This window comes from Ovis aries, chromosome 1 (genome assembly GCF_016772045.2).
Source record: "Ovis aries strain OAR_USU_Benz2616 breed Rambouillet chromosome 1, ARS-UI_Ramb_v3.0, whole genome shotgun sequence".
In the NCBI taxonomy this organism is placed as follows: Eukaryota; Metazoa; Chordata; class Mammalia; order Artiodactyla; family Bovidae; genus Ovis; species Ovis aries.
Genome location: NC_056054.1, coordinates 99675976 through 99694277, shown reverse-complemented (window position 1 = coordinate 99694277; position 18302 = coordinate 99675976). Strand labels below are relative to the sequence as shown.

The 18302-nt window shown below is 46.7% G+C and overlaps 6 non-coding genes and 1 pseudogene across 6 annotated transcripts; 5 read left to right on the top strand and 2 right to left on the bottom strand.

Annotated features, from left to right (window-relative positions):
* TRNAQ-CUG (transfer RNA glutamine (anticodon CUG)) lies at window positions 1-72 on the bottom strand. Its single transcript has one exon. It is a non-coding gene; the product is annotated as a tRNA-Gln (tRNA).
* A 2068-nt stretch (window positions 73-2140) lies between these two features.
* On the top strand, window positions 2141-3491 carry LOC105615520 (leukemia NUP98 fusion partner 1-like; annotated as a pseudogene).
* A 4251-nt stretch (window positions 3492-7742) lies between these two features.
* Window positions 7743-7816, top strand: TRNAN-GUU (transfer RNA asparagine (anticodon GUU)). Its single transcript has one exon. It is a non-coding gene; the product is annotated as a tRNA-Asn (tRNA).
* Window positions 7817-8421: 605 nt separating this feature from the next.
* On the top strand, window positions 8422-8494 carry TRNAV-CAC (transfer RNA valine (anticodon CAC)). The gene has a single exon. It is a non-coding gene; the product is annotated as a tRNA-Val (tRNA).
* A 497-nt stretch (window positions 8495-8991) lies between these two features.
* On the top strand, window positions 8992-9063 carry TRNAE-UUC (transfer RNA glutamic acid (anticodon UUC)). Its single transcript has one exon. It is a non-coding gene; the product is annotated as a tRNA-Glu (tRNA).
* A 763-nt stretch (window positions 9064-9826) lies between these two features.
* On the bottom strand, window positions 9827-9897 carry TRNAG-CCC (transfer RNA glycine (anticodon CCC)). Its single transcript has one exon. It is a non-coding gene; the product is annotated as a tRNA-Gly (tRNA).
* Window positions 9898-17105: 7208 nt separating this feature from the next.
* Window positions 17106-17177, top strand: TRNAH-GUG (transfer RNA histidin (anticodon GUG)). The gene has a single exon. It is a non-coding gene; the product is annotated as a tRNA-His (tRNA).
* The last annotated feature ends 1125 nt before the right edge of the window (window positions 17178-18302 follow it).

Sequence of the window (18302 nt, the reverse complement as noted above, 5' to 3'; positions counted from 1 at the left end):
AGGTCCCACCGAGATTTGAACTCGGATCGCTGGATTCAGAGTCCAGAGTGCTCACCATTACACCATGGAACCCCCTCAGGAGCCACCTGGCTTCCATCGCCAGAGAACGGGATACGCTTCTTTAGCCTCCATACGTCCCACCCCTAAGCTCAGGGCAGTTCTTCTAAGGCCCTGAGGAGACTCCAATACGGTTGACTCCCGTGGGTGCTCATCCCTCTCGCTTTCTCTCTGCTCCTCTCCTTTGATCGACTCAGCTCACTCTCACCTCAGAAAATGAGGTGAAATCCACTTTGGGTTTTGTTCCAGGGAGGACCCCCTTAGCTCTCCATCACCAACCGCAGAGTCTGCCTAGGTTAACCAGAGTGTCCCACCCTGAGGTAAAATTTCTGCAAATAAGAGTGTTATTTTCCTTTTCTTTGCCTTCACCCTTTTCCCATAGCCCAGAGGGGGCAGATGGTTGTCAGGGCAGGAGGCGGGGTTTCCTGGGCCCTTAGTTTTCTCACAGCACTGATTACACTCCTAAGCGGCCACCACCTGTTACGTGTAACATACAAAGTGTGTCACCGGCGGAGTGGGAATGGAGGCAGGAGGACTCTTCTTCTTCATATATTTCTGATTTGGAGAGGGTAAGTTGTTCTCACAACAAGTGTCTATTTGTTAGAGTTACCATGTAAGTAAGAATAACTATTTACATAGAACAGTCAGACAAACCAGCTATACTCACCTAAAAGTGAAGTCAATGTCGCTCAGTCGTGTCCAACTCTTTGCGACCCCACAGACTGTAGCCCGCCAGGCTCCACTGTCCAAGAGATTCTCCAGGCAAGAATACTGGAGTGGGTGGCCATTCCCTTCTCCAGGGGATCTTCCGAAATCAGAGATTTAACCCGGGTCTGCTGTGTTGCAGGCAGATTCTTTACCTGCTGGCCCACCAGGAAAGCCCCATACTCACCTGGGGTGACTGAAGATCAACCGCATGTGGTGGAGGACACGAGACAGGGCTCTGACACTTAGGCAGTCACAGACTCTTTGGTCAGGTCGGTCAAGTCAGTTTCTCCCCATTTCTTAACATATCAAACCCAGAAATTGCAGTTTAAAAAAGGCGTACAAATATCAAGGCACCCAAGAGCACTGATTGCTGAATCATAGAGGATGCACATCCGAGTTGTCTTAAGTATAGACAGTATTTACAAACACAAAATACCACCAGACTAAATATTTACATGTAGAATAGATATAAATCCTATCATGGCTCAGAGTAATCATCTTTACTTCTGCATAGTATCCTAAAACTGTTTCTTCCCTAATCCGATACACAGAACAGAAAAAGATAGCACCTGTTTTTAGCCGGCCAAAAAGAGTCAGAAAGAAGCCCAGTGTTGCCTGGAGATGTATTTTGTCCCCAGAGACTGGACAGAGATTGACTCAAGGAGGAAGGAGGCAAAGGGGAGGTGGGAGGCTCTTGTTATGAGGAGGAAGTTCACAGCTCCAGGGTGAGAGGATGAAACTTCTTGGAAACTCAAGATGTTGAGTGGTAAAGAACAGCACAAAGGGCTTCACCAGGAGAACTTGAAGAAGGGTCAAGGTTTATGGGTACAAGGACCTGAAATGGACTCTGACTGATATAGGAAGAAAAGAAATCCCTGGGTTTTCTCGTTACCACCACGTTGGCGCTGCTTAGAGCCCTGCGGCCATTAGCTCGGCTGTCTGTGCGTGTGTCCTGGGGGAACCATCGGGTTGGAGGGACTTTTCAAAATGTGGGAGGAAAGAGCCAAAAGCTGAAGACAGCCCGATATCACCAGTCTTCTTAGCTCTACCATCGCCAGATTTTAGTTTGGAAGAATTTGAGGTTATTGAGGGCAACGGCAGATGGCAGAAACCAGACTCGGTGGAAATCTAGGTTGGCTCCAGTTGAAACAGCTTGAACCGGGTCCCTGCGACTCACCTTCTGCACCAATTACGAGAGCAATGACATCGAAATGAGTGGGTAGAAATGAGAAGACCCAGAGTTCCCATCTTTCCTGCCCTGCTCCTCTCCATCTGCACTCTGCCTTGACCTACCCATGGGACCCTCAAGGCATGCTAGGTACTTCCTCCAAGACCTATTTAGGGACAGGCCTTGGATATTCTGAAGCACCTTTACATGGAGCACAAAGATGATGATGATGATGATGATGATGATGATGATGTGTCTTTTGCCAAATGGATGAGCAGCTTCTGGGGTCACGGATGGATAGAGGAGGACGAGCGAGGACTCCGGGCCCACCGTGGATCACAAGACGCCAGTTACAGGAAAAGCTCCCTGCCCTGCCCACTTCCTGTGCTTCCCAGAATGATGTCATCTGCCAGCCATCCTAGAAGGTATTCTTATGAGGACCAGGGATTTCGATGTTCGGAATCACAGACAGTGCTCAGGGGATGGGTCATTCAAGGAGCCATTGGAATCAAAAGGAAGATCCCATTCCAAAATTCAGTCATTTTCAGACTCCTTTGAACAGCAACTGTGCTTTAGAACCAAACGTTCCATCTCTTTGGGACCTGAGAGCAGAAAGGAGAGAAATGAGAGAGAACGCCAGTTTCTGGAAGTGAGGTCTTGCAAGAAAGTGGAGGAAAAAAGGAGCTCTAGGAAGGAAGAGCGTGGAGAAGCGTACCTGCCCACCCTGTCTGAAAAAGCGCTCAAATAACCCTTTGCTTCCACACCACGACTACCGACGCTGCTGTGTTTTTTGAGCCCCAATTCAACAGACCCGGGAACGGTACCTGTAAGAGAGTCTGCAGATGCTGAGTGACTCAGGTGGGTGGTTGATTCAGCTGCTCCCCAAGACAGCTTGCATCATACCCCACCTGCTTTTCAGAGGTGCTCTGCTCCTCTGCTCTGTTGCCCTTTTAGGGGAATAGAAAGAATAAAAGGTATTTTAATAGAATAAAGTTATTCTTCAAAATGTAAAGAGGGAGATTTAAAGAGCCACCCACACATCTTCACCAACCCTTCTTCCACTAAGTAAAAGTCATTGGTGTGACTCAAAAAAAAAAAAAAAAAACAAACAAAAAAAGAAAGAAAGAAAAGAAAAGAAAAAAAAGAAATCCCTGGAAAGTATGTTGAGAGATCACAGAATGGCCAGGAAACCCGGAGAACCGGGCTCTCACAAGGGGCAAGGACAGAATCAGGTGAGGTTAGAACTGGGATGGGTGGAGATGTGTTTTCTTCCCATTTCCTCCAGCCTGCACATCGGTCCCTGACCTGCAAGCAGAGACCTGGCGATGAAGGGCGGCCGAGCTACAGCAGAGCAAACTGCAAGAGCAATCATGGGAAACTTTGTCTTGATTCTGTTTACACAAAATCTAGAAGCAGCAAGCTAATTCAAGGTGAAATAAATAAGGGTAAGGGTTTGTCAAAAGATTCTGAGGATAATGACAATATTTATGATTTCTCTGCTTTTGACATTAGATCCAGTGGTTTCTAAACACAGGCACACCTGACAACAACAGACTGAAGTAAAATGCTCTCCTTGCTCCCATTTTTACAGCAGCAAGAAGGGAAGCACAAGAAGTTTTCTCTAATTTGTCTAAGGCCACATAAAGTGAAGTCGCTCAGCCCTGTGTGACTCTCTGGGACCCCATGGACCGTAGCCCACCAGGCTCCTCCATCCATGGAATTTTCCAGGCGAGAATACTGGAGTGGGTTGCCATTTCCTTCTCCAGGAGATCTTCCCGACGCAGGGATCAAACCTGGGTCTCCCGCATTGCAGACGGATGCTCTACCGTCCAAACCAGCAGGGAAGCCCCTAAGTGCACATAAGGACAGATCTATTTTTACAACCCAGAATTTGTGCACCTGAGCACAGCTTAGTTGGGTCTTTCTTCTCAAAAGTGGGTGTGTCAAGATTTCTCAGCTGTAGGGATGGGAAGAAGACCAAGAAGAGGCGAGAAGGCAAGAGAGGGAGGAGGGAAGGGTAGAAGCACAAATTCTTTTATTCTCTCCTTCCTCCCCTCTCCTTTTGCCTCCTTCATTCTTGGGTCTGCCAGCCCTCTCCCTCCTTCCCCACTCTACTACCGGACTGAAGCAATGTTCACCTCTAGGGATCCTGGCCCAAGTCTCCTGGGAGGTCTCAATGACCTCCCCACAAACCCGCCTTCCCCGCTTGGTTTTCACCCTTTCCCGCTCCCAGGTGGACCCCACAGAACGCAGCCTACCCAGCTGGGCGCTCCACCCGGCAGGCAGTGCTCTGGAGACCTTTCCGTTGCCCACCCAATGGGGTGCTGCGAAATCCAAAAACCGGGATAAAGGCATTTAAAACCTACTCAAACTCTTCCAGAAATTGCAGAGGAAGGTAAACTTCCAAACTCATTCTATGAGGCCACCATCACCCTAATACCAAAACCTGACAAAGATACCACAAAAAAAGAAAACTGCAGGCCAATATCACTGATGAACATAGATACAAAAATCCTTAACAAGATTCTAGCAATCAGAATCCAACAACACATTAGAAAGATCATACACCACGACCAAGTGGGCTTTATCCCAGGGATGCGAGGATTCTTCAATATCCGCAAACCAATCAATGTAATACACCGCATTAACAAATTGAAAAATAAAAGCTGTATGATTATCTCAATAGATGCAGAGAAAGCCTTTGACAAAATCCAACATCCATTTATGATAAAAACTCTCCAGAAAGCAGGAATAGAAGGAACGTACCTCAACATAATACAAGCTACATATGACAAGCCCATTTTTGACAAACCCATGCCAAACCTTATCCTCAATGGTGAAAAACTGAAAGCATTTCCCCTAAAGTCAGGAACGAGACAAGGGTGCCCACTTTCACCATTACTATTCAACACAGTTTTGGAAGTTTTGGCCACAGCAATCAGAGCAGGAAAAGAAATAAAGGGAATCCAAATTGGAAACGAAGAAGCAAAACTCTCACTGTTTGCAGATGACATGATCCTCTCCACAGAAAACCCTAAAGACTCCACCAGAAAATTACTAGAGCTAATCAATGGATATAGTAATGTTGCAGGATATAAAATCAACACACAGAAATCCCTTTCATTCCTATGCACTAATAATGAGAAAATAGAAAGAGAAATTAAGGAAACAATTCCATTCACCTTTGCAATGAAAAGAATAAGATACTTCGGAATATATCTACCTAAAGAAACTAAAGACCTATATATAGGAAACTGTAAAACACTGGTGAAAGAAATCAAAGAGGACACTAATAGATGGAGAAATATACCATGTTCATGGATTGGAAGAATCAATATAGTGAAAACGAGTATACTACCCAAAGCAATTTATAGATTCAATGCAATCCCTATCAAGCTACCAATGGTACTTTTCCACAGAGCTAGAACAAATAATTTCACAGTTTGTATGGAAATACAAAAAAACCTCGACTAGCCAAAAGCAATCTTGGGAAAGAAGAACGGAACTGGAGGAATCAACCTGCCTGACTTCAGGCTCCACTACAAAGCCACAGTCATCAAGACAGTATGGTACTGGCACAAAGACAGAAATATAGATCAATGGAACAAAATAGAAAGCCCAGAGATAAATCCATGCACCTATGGACACCTTCTCTTTGACAAAGGAGGCAAGAATATACAACGGATTAAAGACAATCTCTTTAACAAGTGGTGCTGGGAAAACTGTCAACCCACTTGCAAAAGAATGAAACTAGAACACTTTCCAACACCATACACAAAAGTAAACTCAAAATGGATTAAAGATCTAAACGTAAGACCAGAAACTATAAAACTCCTAGAGGAGAACATAGGCAAAACACTCTCCGACATAAATCACAGCAGGATCCTCTATGACCCACCTCCCAGAACATTGGAAATAAAAGCAAAAATAAACAAATGGGACCTAATTAAACTTAAAAGCTTCTGCACAACAAAGGAAACTCTAAGCAAGGTGAAAAGACAGCCTTCAGAATGGGAGAAAATAATAGCAAATGAAGCAACTGACAAACAACTAATCTCAAAAATATACAAGCAACTCCTGCAGCTCAATTCCAGAAAAATAAACGACCCAATCAAAGAAAAAATGGGCCAAAGAACTAAACAGACATTTCTCCCAAGAAGACATACACGTGAAAAGATGCTCACCATCACTCATTATCAGAGAAATGCAAATCAAAACCACAATGAGGTGCCATTTCAGGCCAGTCAGAATGGCTGCGATCCAAAAGTCTACAAGCAATAAATGCTGGAGAGGGTGTGGAGAAAAGGAAACCCTCTTACACTGTTGGTGGGGATGCAAACTAGTACAGGCGCTATGGAGAACAGTGTGGAGATTCCTTTAAAAACTGGAAATAGAACTGCCTTATGACCCAGCAATGCCACTGCTGGGCATACACACCGAGGAAACCAGGAGTGAAAGAGACACGTGTACCCCAGTGTTCATCGCAGCACTGTTTATAATAGCCAGGACATGGCAGCAACCTAGATGTCCATCAGCAGATGAATGGATAAGAAAGCCGTGGTATATATACACAATGGAGTATTACTCAGCCATTAAAAAGAATACATTTGAATCAGTTCTAAAGCGGTGGATGAAACTGGAGCTGATTATACAGAGTGAAGTAAGCCAGAAAGAAAAACACCAATACAGTATACTAACACATATATATGGAATTTAGAAAGATGGTAACGATCACCCTGTATGCGAGATAGCAAAAGAGACACAGATGCATAGAACAGTCCTTTGGACTCTGTGGGAGAGGGAGAGGGAGAGGGTGGGATGATTTGGGAGAATGGCATTGAAACATGTATAATATCATATATGAAACGAATCGCCAGTCCAGGTTCAATGCATGATACTGGATGCTTGGGGCTGGCCCGCTGAGAGGACCCAGAGGGATGGTATGGGGAGGGAGGTGGGAGGGGGTTCAAGATGGGGAACACGTGTATACCTGTGGCAGATTCATGTTGATGTGTGGCAAAACCAATACAATATTGTAAAGCAATTAACCTCCAATTAAAATACATAAATTTACATTTAAAAAATTAAAAAATAAAATAAAACAGGACTGTTCACTTCGAAAACTATTCCGTATTTCCATTCTCGGGGTCTTCATGGGAGGAAGGGCTAAAGACGGCAATGTATTCATCCAAGTCCTGGAGCGTCCCAGCGAGTGCCAGGCTCTGTCCTGGGCGTGCTGACACAGGGCGACCATCCCCGCGACCAATGTGCTTAGTCGGCGAAGTCCTGTCCGACTCTTTGCGACCCCATGGACTTAGCCCGCCAGGTTTCTCGGCCCATGGGGATTCTCCAGGCAAGAATACTGGAGTGGGTCGCATGCCCTCCTCCAGGGGATCTTCCCAAACCACGGATTGACCCCGGGTGTCCTGCATTGCAGGCGGATTCTTACGGTCTGAGCCCCCGGGGAAGCCCACTCTGGTGGAAACCGCCTGGTGGACGCAGGAAGCCGAAGCCCAACCTCGGCCCCGGAGGCCTTTGCCAGGGTGGGCAAACTCATTTGTTGGGTGTAGGCGAGGAAACGGGAAGAGCCATCATGGGAGCCCACCGGGTGTTCAGCTGTCCTTGGATCTATTTCGGTTCAAGCCCGGAAGGTTCGAGGCCTGCATGGCGGTTTCTCCCGGGGCGCTGGCATCCGTGGCTGGTAGGGGGCAGGAAAATGGCACCGTTTCTCTGGGGGACAGAGCACTCACCCTGGGAATGCGTTAAGTAGGTCTTCTCCAGAGACAGTCCAAAAGAATCCTGTACCGCTGTCTCTGTGGCGCAATCGGTTAGCGCGTTCGGCTGTTAACCGAAAGGTTGGTGGTTCGAGCCCACCCAGGGACGGTGGGGGGTGCCATTTTAGGCAACACCAAAGAGACTCCCTTTTGCCAGGAGGACACCGGAGAAGTGATGCGCCCAACGGACTTTCAGAGAAAGAGCACAGGAGTCAGGTGCAAAGGAACAGCGGCGAGGGCGCGTCCCGGGTGGATTGGAAGCGTCGGTCATTCCTGAGAGCACGGAGCGCTGATCGCCGGCGCCGAGAAGAGGACCACCGAGGCGCGGGTCCGCAGCCCGGGAGGGGCGGCTTCCACACCGCTGGGTTTCGGGGTCACCTGGGCCTCGGGCGCACCCACCGTCCCCGCCTCCTGCGGCTGCCGGGAGCCGGGGAGTCGGCGGGGGCGACCCCTGAACTCAGGGTGCGCAGCTGAGGATCTGAGGATTCTGCGTTGGGTGCGGGGCCCCGAAGGCCACCTGTGGGGGCCCGAGGGGCCTCACTTCAGGGCAGAGGGGGAACCCTAAAGCAGGGCCCTCGGGAGCCGCCGTCTCCGTGCCTGAGAGAGCCTGGGGCTCCAAGGTTCCTCTTTGAGTCATAAGAGTTGGTGGTGTGGTTCGTGGTGGCGGGACCTCGGGATTTCATGGATACGGTGTTCAGGAATAGGGGTTGTCCCGTTTCCGTAGTGTAGTGGTTATCACGTTCGCCTCACACGCGAAAGGTCCCCGGTTCGAAACCGGGCGGAAACAGGCTTCCTCTTTCTTTTTCTCCCCCGGAGATGTGCCTTCTCATTGGCAAAACCACCAGGCGCGAAAGGCACGGGGTGCGGCAGGGGACGCAGCTGGAGGAAGAGTTGGTGACCACCTGCAAGTCTCTTTATTCAGCGCTAGGAGATCTGGAGGTGGACGGATCCGCTCATCACCCGCCACTCATCACCGAGCCTGAAGACAGAGAAAACCGAGGTTCACAAAGAGAGCAAGACCTGGGCTCGGCAGCACGCAGCGCTACCGCTAGACCAGGAGGGACCCAGTCCGCTACTTTGTGTCCTTGCCCCAGAGCAAAAGCGACGCCCAGGAAAGGAGAGGTGAAGGCCGATGAGCCGCGAGGGCAGGGCTGGGAGCCTTGCACAGCTGCACACAGCCCTGGGCCGCTGCGACGTTGCCTTTCCAGCTCGCTGACTTTCCGAAGGGTCATCTTCCACTCACCTTCCACCTGCAGAGGCTAAACAAGCCTGTTTGCCTACAGCTCCCTGGTGGTCTAGTGGCTAGGATTCGGCGCTTTCACCGCCGCGGCCCGGGTTCGATTCCCGGTCAGGGAAAACTTTCTTTCTTCCAGCGTCTGCACGCACACGAGTCTCTCTCTTCCTGCCCAAATCCGGACTGTATTTTGCTTAAAGGTCCAGTGCGGAACATTTCTGCACAGAGTTTCTAAATGCCGCTGAGTGCAGGCCTCAGGGTCCTGGACCTCAGGCTGGCTGTTGGAGCTGAGATGCCATGGACAGCCTGGGCTGGCCAGCTCTGGCCTCCACTCTTTTCTCCTGGCATGGTAAACCCAGACTCTTACTTAACAGAATTTCCATTCAAAGAGAACGTGAGGCTTCCGTTCCAAAAATTCATTAAAATCCCAAACCAAAAAGCTTTTGTAAGATACCAAAAGTTTGCAGGAATAGGAACATCCTATATTCTGTACCTAAGTGCCCAGTTAACACCACACTCTTTCTTTCGATAAGAGTTATGACATCACTTGATAGTAACGTGCGGATATCTCGGGATTGTTCCTTTCCTTTGGCGTCCCTCTCAAAGCTAACTTCTGTGGGACCTGTCTTCCAAGGCCAGCGAACAGCTTTACCGTCCGGAAGAGGGCCCTCTTGGCCCTTCAGGAAGCTGGAATCCGCTCTCTGTAGGATGTATACAAGGGATATGTGTGTTAGTCGCTCAGTCCTTTTGGACTTTTTGCCATCCCTTGGGCCGATTACTCCAGGCAAGAATACTGGAGTAGGTTGCCATTTCCTTCTCCAGGGGAATCTCCCAGCCCAGGTCTCCTGTATGGAACCAGGGAGGACCAAAAAAACACAACCACAATGCATTGGCCGGGAATCGAACCCGGGTCTCCCGCGTGGGAGGCGAGAATTCTACCACTGAACCACCAATGCCACTGTAGGGAAGACGTTTGCAAGGGTATCCTAGAGGCAGGTTTATTCAGGTCTTTCTCAAGTGCAGGCCAGTCAGGCCCTGTGCTTGTAGGACGGTCTAGGCTTTCATCCTCCGCCCTCCGCGGCGCCGGCTGCCCTCTGCCCTCTGGCCTCCTGCGGGTTGCTCTGGCGGGCACTCAGGTGTGCTTTGGATCCGTCGGAGTGGTGGAACCGCCTGGTGCTCGTGCTCACCGGCTCAGTCTCGTCCAACTCTTTGCGACCCCTCGGACTCTAGCCCACCAGGCTCCTCTGTCCATGGGATTTCCACGCTCCTTTGCTAGAAACCCATCGAGGCAGTGCAGCTGTCCCCTTGGCTCCTGCCTGGCTCCCCGTGCCCTGCAGGGAGCATAACGTGTTCTGTCAGGACACAGAGGGAAGAATCCTTCCGTGTGGTTGGAGGATGGAGAACCAGATGGGAAATGCTGCAAAGAGAGGGGAATATTCTCAAAAGCTTCCCAGAACTGCTGTGTGGGTGCTGTCGGTTGGGTGGCTCCCCTAGGACAAGAATGCTTAGTCTTGTGTTCTGGCCTTGACCCAGTCCCAGGTCCAGTCTGAATTCAAGCACAGAGGCACCCTGCTTTCCCACATGTATGTCATTCAGCCTCTCTCCAAAGGGGAGTTCTGAACCACCTTTTCTATCTCAGTGAATAGCAACCACGTGGGTGTTTTGTTTTTTTTTTCCTTTCACTTTGTTTTGCTGAAATGTAACTCAGGAATAAAAAAAGGGTTAGCTTTAGAGAAATTAGTGCTCTCCATGCTACAAACAAGAATAAAATTCAAGTTGATAATGAGGATGACTCTCGAATACTTTTAACACGCTAGAGAATTCTAATACTTGATGTATAAGTACATAGAAAATGTTTGTCCTGTCATGCTCCCAGAGATGACTCCTTGTATGCACCACACTGCTTTAATAATTTTAGTCTAAAAACTCCTTCATGGTGACTTTCAGATTTATTATTATTCGTAAAGTTTAAAATTATGTGTCCTAGTAAATTAAATATACCATATAATATCTTTTAAATCAGGATTAAGTCTTTTGAGTCTCGAAATCATAGTGACTTAATTATTCCCCTTTCAATTTGGGGTCAATGTTTTTAGCTATCATCTAATATGTGCTTCTAAGTAGCATTTATCTGCCACGATTCAGCTCAATTTACAATTTTAAGATCTATCATTAAGTTCTTTGACTGATATTAAATCGGTTGAATTAATGTATAATCTTTTCCTGGAGAATTTCTATTTATTTAAGGTAGAAATAACAAAACACTGTTTAAATATAATGCTGGCCATATTTTTTATAAATTATATATTGAGGGGCTATAGGTTAACAGCTTAAGAGAACGTGTGGGTACCTTTAGGAGATATTCCTGAATGTAGCCACAATGTCACTTGAGTCCATCCAACACATGGACTCTCTAAGCTGAGAAGTAAGGACCTGTTGTTTACATGAAGTACTCATTTATTTTTTAAAAATTCCTGGTTCTTAGTTACCTGCCTTCTAGATCTCAAGTCACCATTTTTCCATGTGCTATGTAATTCTTTTTTACTCACTGCTGGGGTCCTTAGGCACTGGCAGGCAGATGAACCTGAGAACATGACAGGTTGTTCTCCTGCTGTGATTTTTATTTGTATCTGTGTGTGTATGTGTGAGTGAGATTCTTATTTTTGATGCCTCCTGGTGTGAATGCACCAAGGAGTGGGACCTTGACTTTGCTCCTGATACAGCAGTTTTCCTGGAGAAGGGCCTGGTATCTGGTGAGCACCTAGTAAGTGCTTGCTGACTGAAGGACTCCTAATGCACATTTGCGGAAAACTGATGAGGAGGATAGAAAGTGGGTAAGATCCACAGCAGCAGCCTAGAGTATAAGGGACAGAGAGAGACAGAAGGGCACACACTCCAAGAGGGTGAGAGAGGGGCAGAGAGAAATGTCCTAGAACCCAGCGACATCCTCGACTGAGTATGGAAAATCCAAAGAGCTCTTATTTCCTCCTGAGCTTCAACTGAGGAATCGGTGGAAGGGGAACCAAGAACTCTAAGGATCCAGGTTTGTACAAGATGTATTACCGGTGCAGAATTCTGTAGCTTGCAACAATTTGTCTCAAATGAGATAATGTTTCTGGATGTAGCCATGTCCTGTCGAGATATCATACAGAGAGGGTCTCGGGCTTGCAAATGTACCCGTATGTTGGAGGGAGACCCCACATTAGATTGTGTGCATCCAACCAAAGCCAAAATGCAAATCATAAAGGGAAGGGAAGAGGGTAAATATCTGGGACCAGTGGGCTTTTTTTTTTTTAACTCCTGTAATCCATAAGCTGCTCTGCAAGAGGCTCTCCAGAGTCATTCTGGCTGGTCTTGTCTGGACTCAATGACTTGGTCACCACTGAAAACAGTTACAATTATTAGAATACTTTCCAATCAGCTTGGAAGCTTAGCTGCTGAATATGTGCAGTCTCTGGGAAATGTACACATTGTCTTTTTGTTGTACCTGCGCTAAGTTGAGTCAGTAGGGCACAAATCCCTTTGTTAGAGTAACAGACAGGTGTATTGACAATTTCCTGTGATGGCAAGACCGTGAAGAAAAAGACTCTTTCCTTGAGTCGGCAAAATACATTGGAATGTAAATTAGCACATCTCTTTAGGGAAAACTAAGAACATAAAGAGATGCCTTCAGTTTCTAGCAAAGGTGCAGTGACAGAAATCAGATTAACCCTCCTTCCAAATCTCACTCTCCACCTTTGTCCCACTCCCAAAGGAATAAAAAAGAGAAAAAACGTGAAATGCTGATTTCTAAGACACTGGAAATCAGGCAGCAAAAGATAGCAAGCCCTGAGAGGTGACAAACAAACAAGATGAGTCTTGCCATGGGCCCAGCTTCCTGCTTTCAGTGAGTTCCCAGGCTGGGCACCAAAGAGGAGGATTTGAGGTCAATCCACTGGACTCAAGAAGCTGAGTGTTGGTGGAGAGTAAGGCAGCTGGAGTTCACAGGACAAAGATCCAGTGATTCTTATTTGCAAAGCAGAAGTAGAGACACAGATGTAGAAAAAAAAGGTATGGATATCAAGGGGGAACTGGAAAGTTAAGGATTTGCCTGTATACGCTATTGATGCTATGTATACAGTAAATAACAAATGGGAACCTACTCTATGGTATAGGGAAATACTGGGCGCTCTGTGGTTACCTAAATGAGAAGGAAATCCAAAAGAAAGAGGGGATATATGTACAGCTGATTCACTTTGCTATTATCACAACATCGTAAAAATAGCTATACTTCAATAAAAGTTAATAATAAAAGAAAGAAACATGAAGAAAGGTCCAGTGATGAGAGAGAGTGGGAGAGAGAGAGAATGCTGGGATATGAAAGGGTCTCCCTCAAGTACTCAGCAGAGTAATGATCGGGATATCCTTATGAAGAAAGTGCCTGAGGCCAAGGAAAGAACCTTTTAAAAAGATCCTGGTGCAATGCCTGGTGCTCACATGGGACAAGCAATTGTATTCCATCCCCTCAGACAGACTGGACTACTCCTCACTCATGGGCCATTGGGAAGAACATTCAGAAAACTCTTGTTACACTATTGGGAATAAGCAGCTCTAGACTGACCTACCTAAAAACTCATGAAAGGAAGATCCAAAGGGATCAAACCATTTACAAGTCACTCAAATGTACCCCAGATAAAACTCAAGAAGATTCGTAGGAATACCAAAATAGCCAGTGCCCCAAATGGGAACGCTGACAATGCCTGGCCTCCAATCAAAGGATGCCAGTCATGCAAAGAGGCAGGAAAACGACAGGTAAGGAGGAGACGAATGAATGAATGAGCCAATGAAATTGAACCAGAAGGGACGCAATGTAAAAATCCACAGAGAAGACTTTAACAGTTATCATGATGGCATACATATGTCCAAAATGCTAATTAGAAACATAGAACATACAAAAATGGCAAAAAAAAATCCAGCTTTAGAGCTGAAAACTATAACATCCAATGCAATAAATTCACCAGATTGAAGAGCAGATTAGACATGGCAGAAAACAACAAAAACAAGATTATGGAACACAAAGCAATGAAAAACTGCTCACAATATCCAAATGGAAACTCACTGTCAAAATAAAATGCTTTTAATGAACATGGTGTCATTGAATAGTCGTTGTTTTTCAGTTGCTGACCTGTGTTTGACTCTTTGTGACTCCATTGACTGCAGCACTCCAGGCCTCCCAGTCCCTCAGTATCTCTCAGGGTTTGCCCAAGTTTGTGTTCATTGAATCGGTGATGCCATCCAACCATCTCATCCTCTGTTGCCCTTTTCTCCTTCTGCCTTCAAACTTTCCCAGCATCAGGGACTTCTCCAAGGAGTCTGCCCTTCTCATCAGGTGGCCAAAGTATTGGAGTTTCAGCATCATCCTTCCAATGAGTTTTCAGGGTTGATTTCCTTTAGGATTGACTGGTCTGATCTCCTCAGCATCCAAGGGACGTTCAAGAGTCTTCTCTAGCACCGCAGGTCAAAAGCATCAGTTCTTCAACTTCTGCCTTGTTTATCATCCGACTCTCGCATTGGTACATGACTACAAGAAAGATCACAGCTTTGACTCTATGGACCTTTGTGGGCAAAGTGATGTCTTTGCTTTTTGATACACTGTCTAGGTTTGTCATAGCTTTCCTTCCAAGAAGCAAGTGTCTTCTAATTTCATGGCTGCAGTCACCATCCACAGTGATTTTAGAGCCCAAGCACAGAAAATTTGTCACTGCTCCCACATTTCCCCTTCTATTTGCCATGAAGTGATGGGGCTGGGCGCCGTGATCTTAGTTTTTTTAATATTGAGTTTTAAGCTGGCTTTTTCACTCTCCTCTTTCACTCTCATCAAGAGGCTCTTGAGTTCCTCTTTGCTTTCAGCCACTAGAGCGGTGTCATCTGCATACCTGAGGTTGCTGGTATTTCTCCCAGCAACCTTGATTCCAGCTTGTAACTCATCCAGCCTGGCATTTCCCCGATGTGCTCTGCATACAAGTTAAATAAACAGGGAGACAGTAAACAGCCTAGTTGTACTCCTTTCTCAATTTTGAGCCAGTCAGTTGATCCGTATAAGGTTCTAACTGTTGCTTGTTGACCTGCATACAGGTTTCTCAGGAGACAGGTAAGATGGTCTGGTATTCTCATCTCTTTTAGAGTGTTCCACAGTTTGTTATGATCCACACAGTCAAAGGCTTTAGTGAAGTGAAAGAAACAGAAGTAGATGTTTTTTTCTGGAATTCCCTTGCTTTGTCTATGATCCAGCAACTGTTTGCAATTCGATCTCTGCTTCCTCTGCCTTTTCTAAACCCAGCTTGTACATCTGGAATTTCTCAATTCAAGTTGAATGCTGAAGCCTAGCTTGAAGGATTTTGAGCATAACCTTACTAGCATGGGAAGTGAGCACAAATGTCCAGTACTTTGAACGTTCTTTAGCACTGCCCATTGAATGGTAGCACATCATTGAAAGACCTGATACATGGGTGACTGGTGCTCCCGAAAATACCCAGGCACGAGAAACAGTCTTTGGAGGAACAATGTCAGATAATTCCAATCATGGTAAAGATTATAAACCCACCGATCCAAGGAGCCAAATGAACAAAATGAATGAGCACAACAGCATGGGAAAAACACATCTGGTCGCATCGTAATTAAAGTGCTCAAAGCCATTGACAAAGCATACAGTCCCCGAGGGACCAGAGGAAAAGACCAGATACATACAGAAACAAAAGTACACATGTCAGCTTTCATCAGAAGCATAGAGGTGAGGGACTTCCCAGGTGGTCCAGTGGTTAAGACTTGGCCTTCTTGGTGTGAGCTGGATCCCTGGTTGCAGAGCTAAGACCCAACAGGCCTCATGGCAAAAAATAATGATAAAAAAAATAAAAATAAGAAACAGAAGCCATATTGCAACAAATTTAATAAAGACTAAAAAGACAGAGAGGAGGAGAGAGAAGCATGGAAGTTATAAGACAGTGGAGCAGCCTCTTCAAAGGACAGAAGCCAAAAAAGTCAAGGCGGAATTCTATTCACTACGCACGTTTAAAGTCCTTCAATATGAAGGTGAATAATGACCATTACAGACATACAAATGCTGAAAGACTTCATCAGCAGACCCACTATACAAGGAATGCTAAAGGAATCCTCCAGGAAGAGCAGCACCACGTGGAAATCTGGATGTACGCACAGGGAGGAAGGAAAAGAGAAATGGTATCCGTATGGGGAAAGTAAAAATTTTTAATATAAATCTCTATAGAAATATGTAATTGATTAAAAACAGAACAGTGGATTTGTTACATGCTCAGTAAAGGAGAAGCGTAAAGAAATATGGTTACTGGTTTCACTGCTTCAGGAAATTCTGGACTCCCAGTGACCTAGCCAACCTCCTGTGCATCAAAGACGCCGGACAGGAGGGTAGCAGTAGAGGAGCCCTTTCGCCTTTCCCGGAAAGGTTGCGCAGCGTAGAAAGAGCCACACAGCTTTTCAGTGTTTCAAGGAAGGCTTTCCTAAGGTGTGTTTAGAACAACCAACCTTTCCGTGAACAGCCAAAGGCACTAATAGATAGCGCCACAGAGACACGCTCGAGTAAGATACTTCTCATCCCCATCGATGGGTAATTATCCGCTTCCACGACCGGTGGAGCCACACACATTTCCGAGGGCAGAAACGCGCCAGGGACGCCCCGGGCCGGAGCCGAGGGGGCCAGAGGGGAAGTTGGACACCGGCCGGGCTCCGTACTGGTTCTTTCGGTTCTTTGCTCCGCCTTCACCCGACCGTCTGCACCGCTGATGTTGCCCTCCCTGGCTCGGCCGCGGTCGGTGGGGCGGGAGCCGGAACCAGCTAATGGGGAAGGTGGATCCAAAGGGACGAGCGCGAAGAGCTGGAAAAGAAGCCGGCGAGGTAGGGACGAGGACAGCCAGACTTCCCAGAAGGAACGTGCCGCATCCGGGGAGATAAGAATTGGTGTCTTGTTTGATTTTGTTTCCTTTTGTCATAATATATCAGAATAGAGAGAAAGAGCGGGGAAACCGATGATCGAGCATGAAAGAGAGAAAACGAATACCTGCAGTTTCCAAAAACAAAGCAGCGCAACGATCGGAATCATTTTACGTCAAAGGACAGACATTAAAGACCGTTCTCATCGCTTGGTGTGTGGCGCGCCGTGATCGTATAGTGGTTAGTACTCTGCGTTGTGGCCGCAGCAACCTCGGTTCGAATCCGAGTCACGGCATGACCTCCGTGTTACACGTGGCGTCTGACTTCTTTTTCTTCAACACGGTAATAGTCTACGCTGGGTTCTCCAACATGTGACCGCCCATTCTATCCAGGAAGAAAATTATTAAGGTGTATTCACAGGATAAGATGCCCAGATCATTAATGAACAGCTATTTGATGTGAAATAATCACCAAGATCAAGACGTACCAAAAACATTTTTTTAAGACGTACAAAATATTTTATCAGCCAGGTATGGAAGATACACTTTGATACATGGATGAAGCCCTTTGACACGTTTTCCAGGTAATGCCTATCCATCCCCTGCTACTTTGAACTCTTGAGTTTGTCCTTTGCTCAGTTCACCTGAATGAATATAGACATTTTACTATATAGGGATTATCAAGCAGAAATTCTGAAGTCAGTTTCACCCTAGCAGAAATCACAGAGGTCAGAACGCCGGGAAGACAACGGAGACAAGACAAGATGCTTTATAAGCCACCTTTCACTGTCCCCTCTCCCCTCTCCCACCCTTACCAAATCACTCCCTGCCAAGTAATTCTAGCAAAGATCTCCCAATCCTCCCGCTCCTCCCCACACAGGCTGAGCACACACTCTCACCCACCGGACTCACCGCCTTTCATCAGCTCTTCCGGAACCACATACACGCACAGCCACTGTTGCTGCCTCAGCTACCGCCGCCTCTGCAGGCTTCGTCCACACCCTTGGCCCCCATCCACCAGCCCCGCTCCCTTGCTCACCTCTTGCCCTATAGTGGACATAACATTTGTCCTAACAGGTCTTCTGAGCGAGCTTCCAAGGGAAATGGGTGCCCGCCCACTACCTGGTAGAGGCAAACAGGGATTCCAAACAGCAGCAGCTGGAGAGTCAGGGCATTTCCCTGGACCACCATCCTATTGATATTCTGATGCTGATTTTTACATGAACCATCTGCTTATGCTGCTGGTAACAGTTTTCCCTTTACGGTAGTGAGATGAATTGGCCTTCAGAGTACTCAGGGAAACGAATGTGAATGAATAGGTTGAAAGAGAATATTTTAAAACATGTTCTGTACTTGCTCAACTGAAAGTGGGTGGAGACGGTAAAAGCCTGGGAGGCTGGGCATATCCACTATTGCTGGGC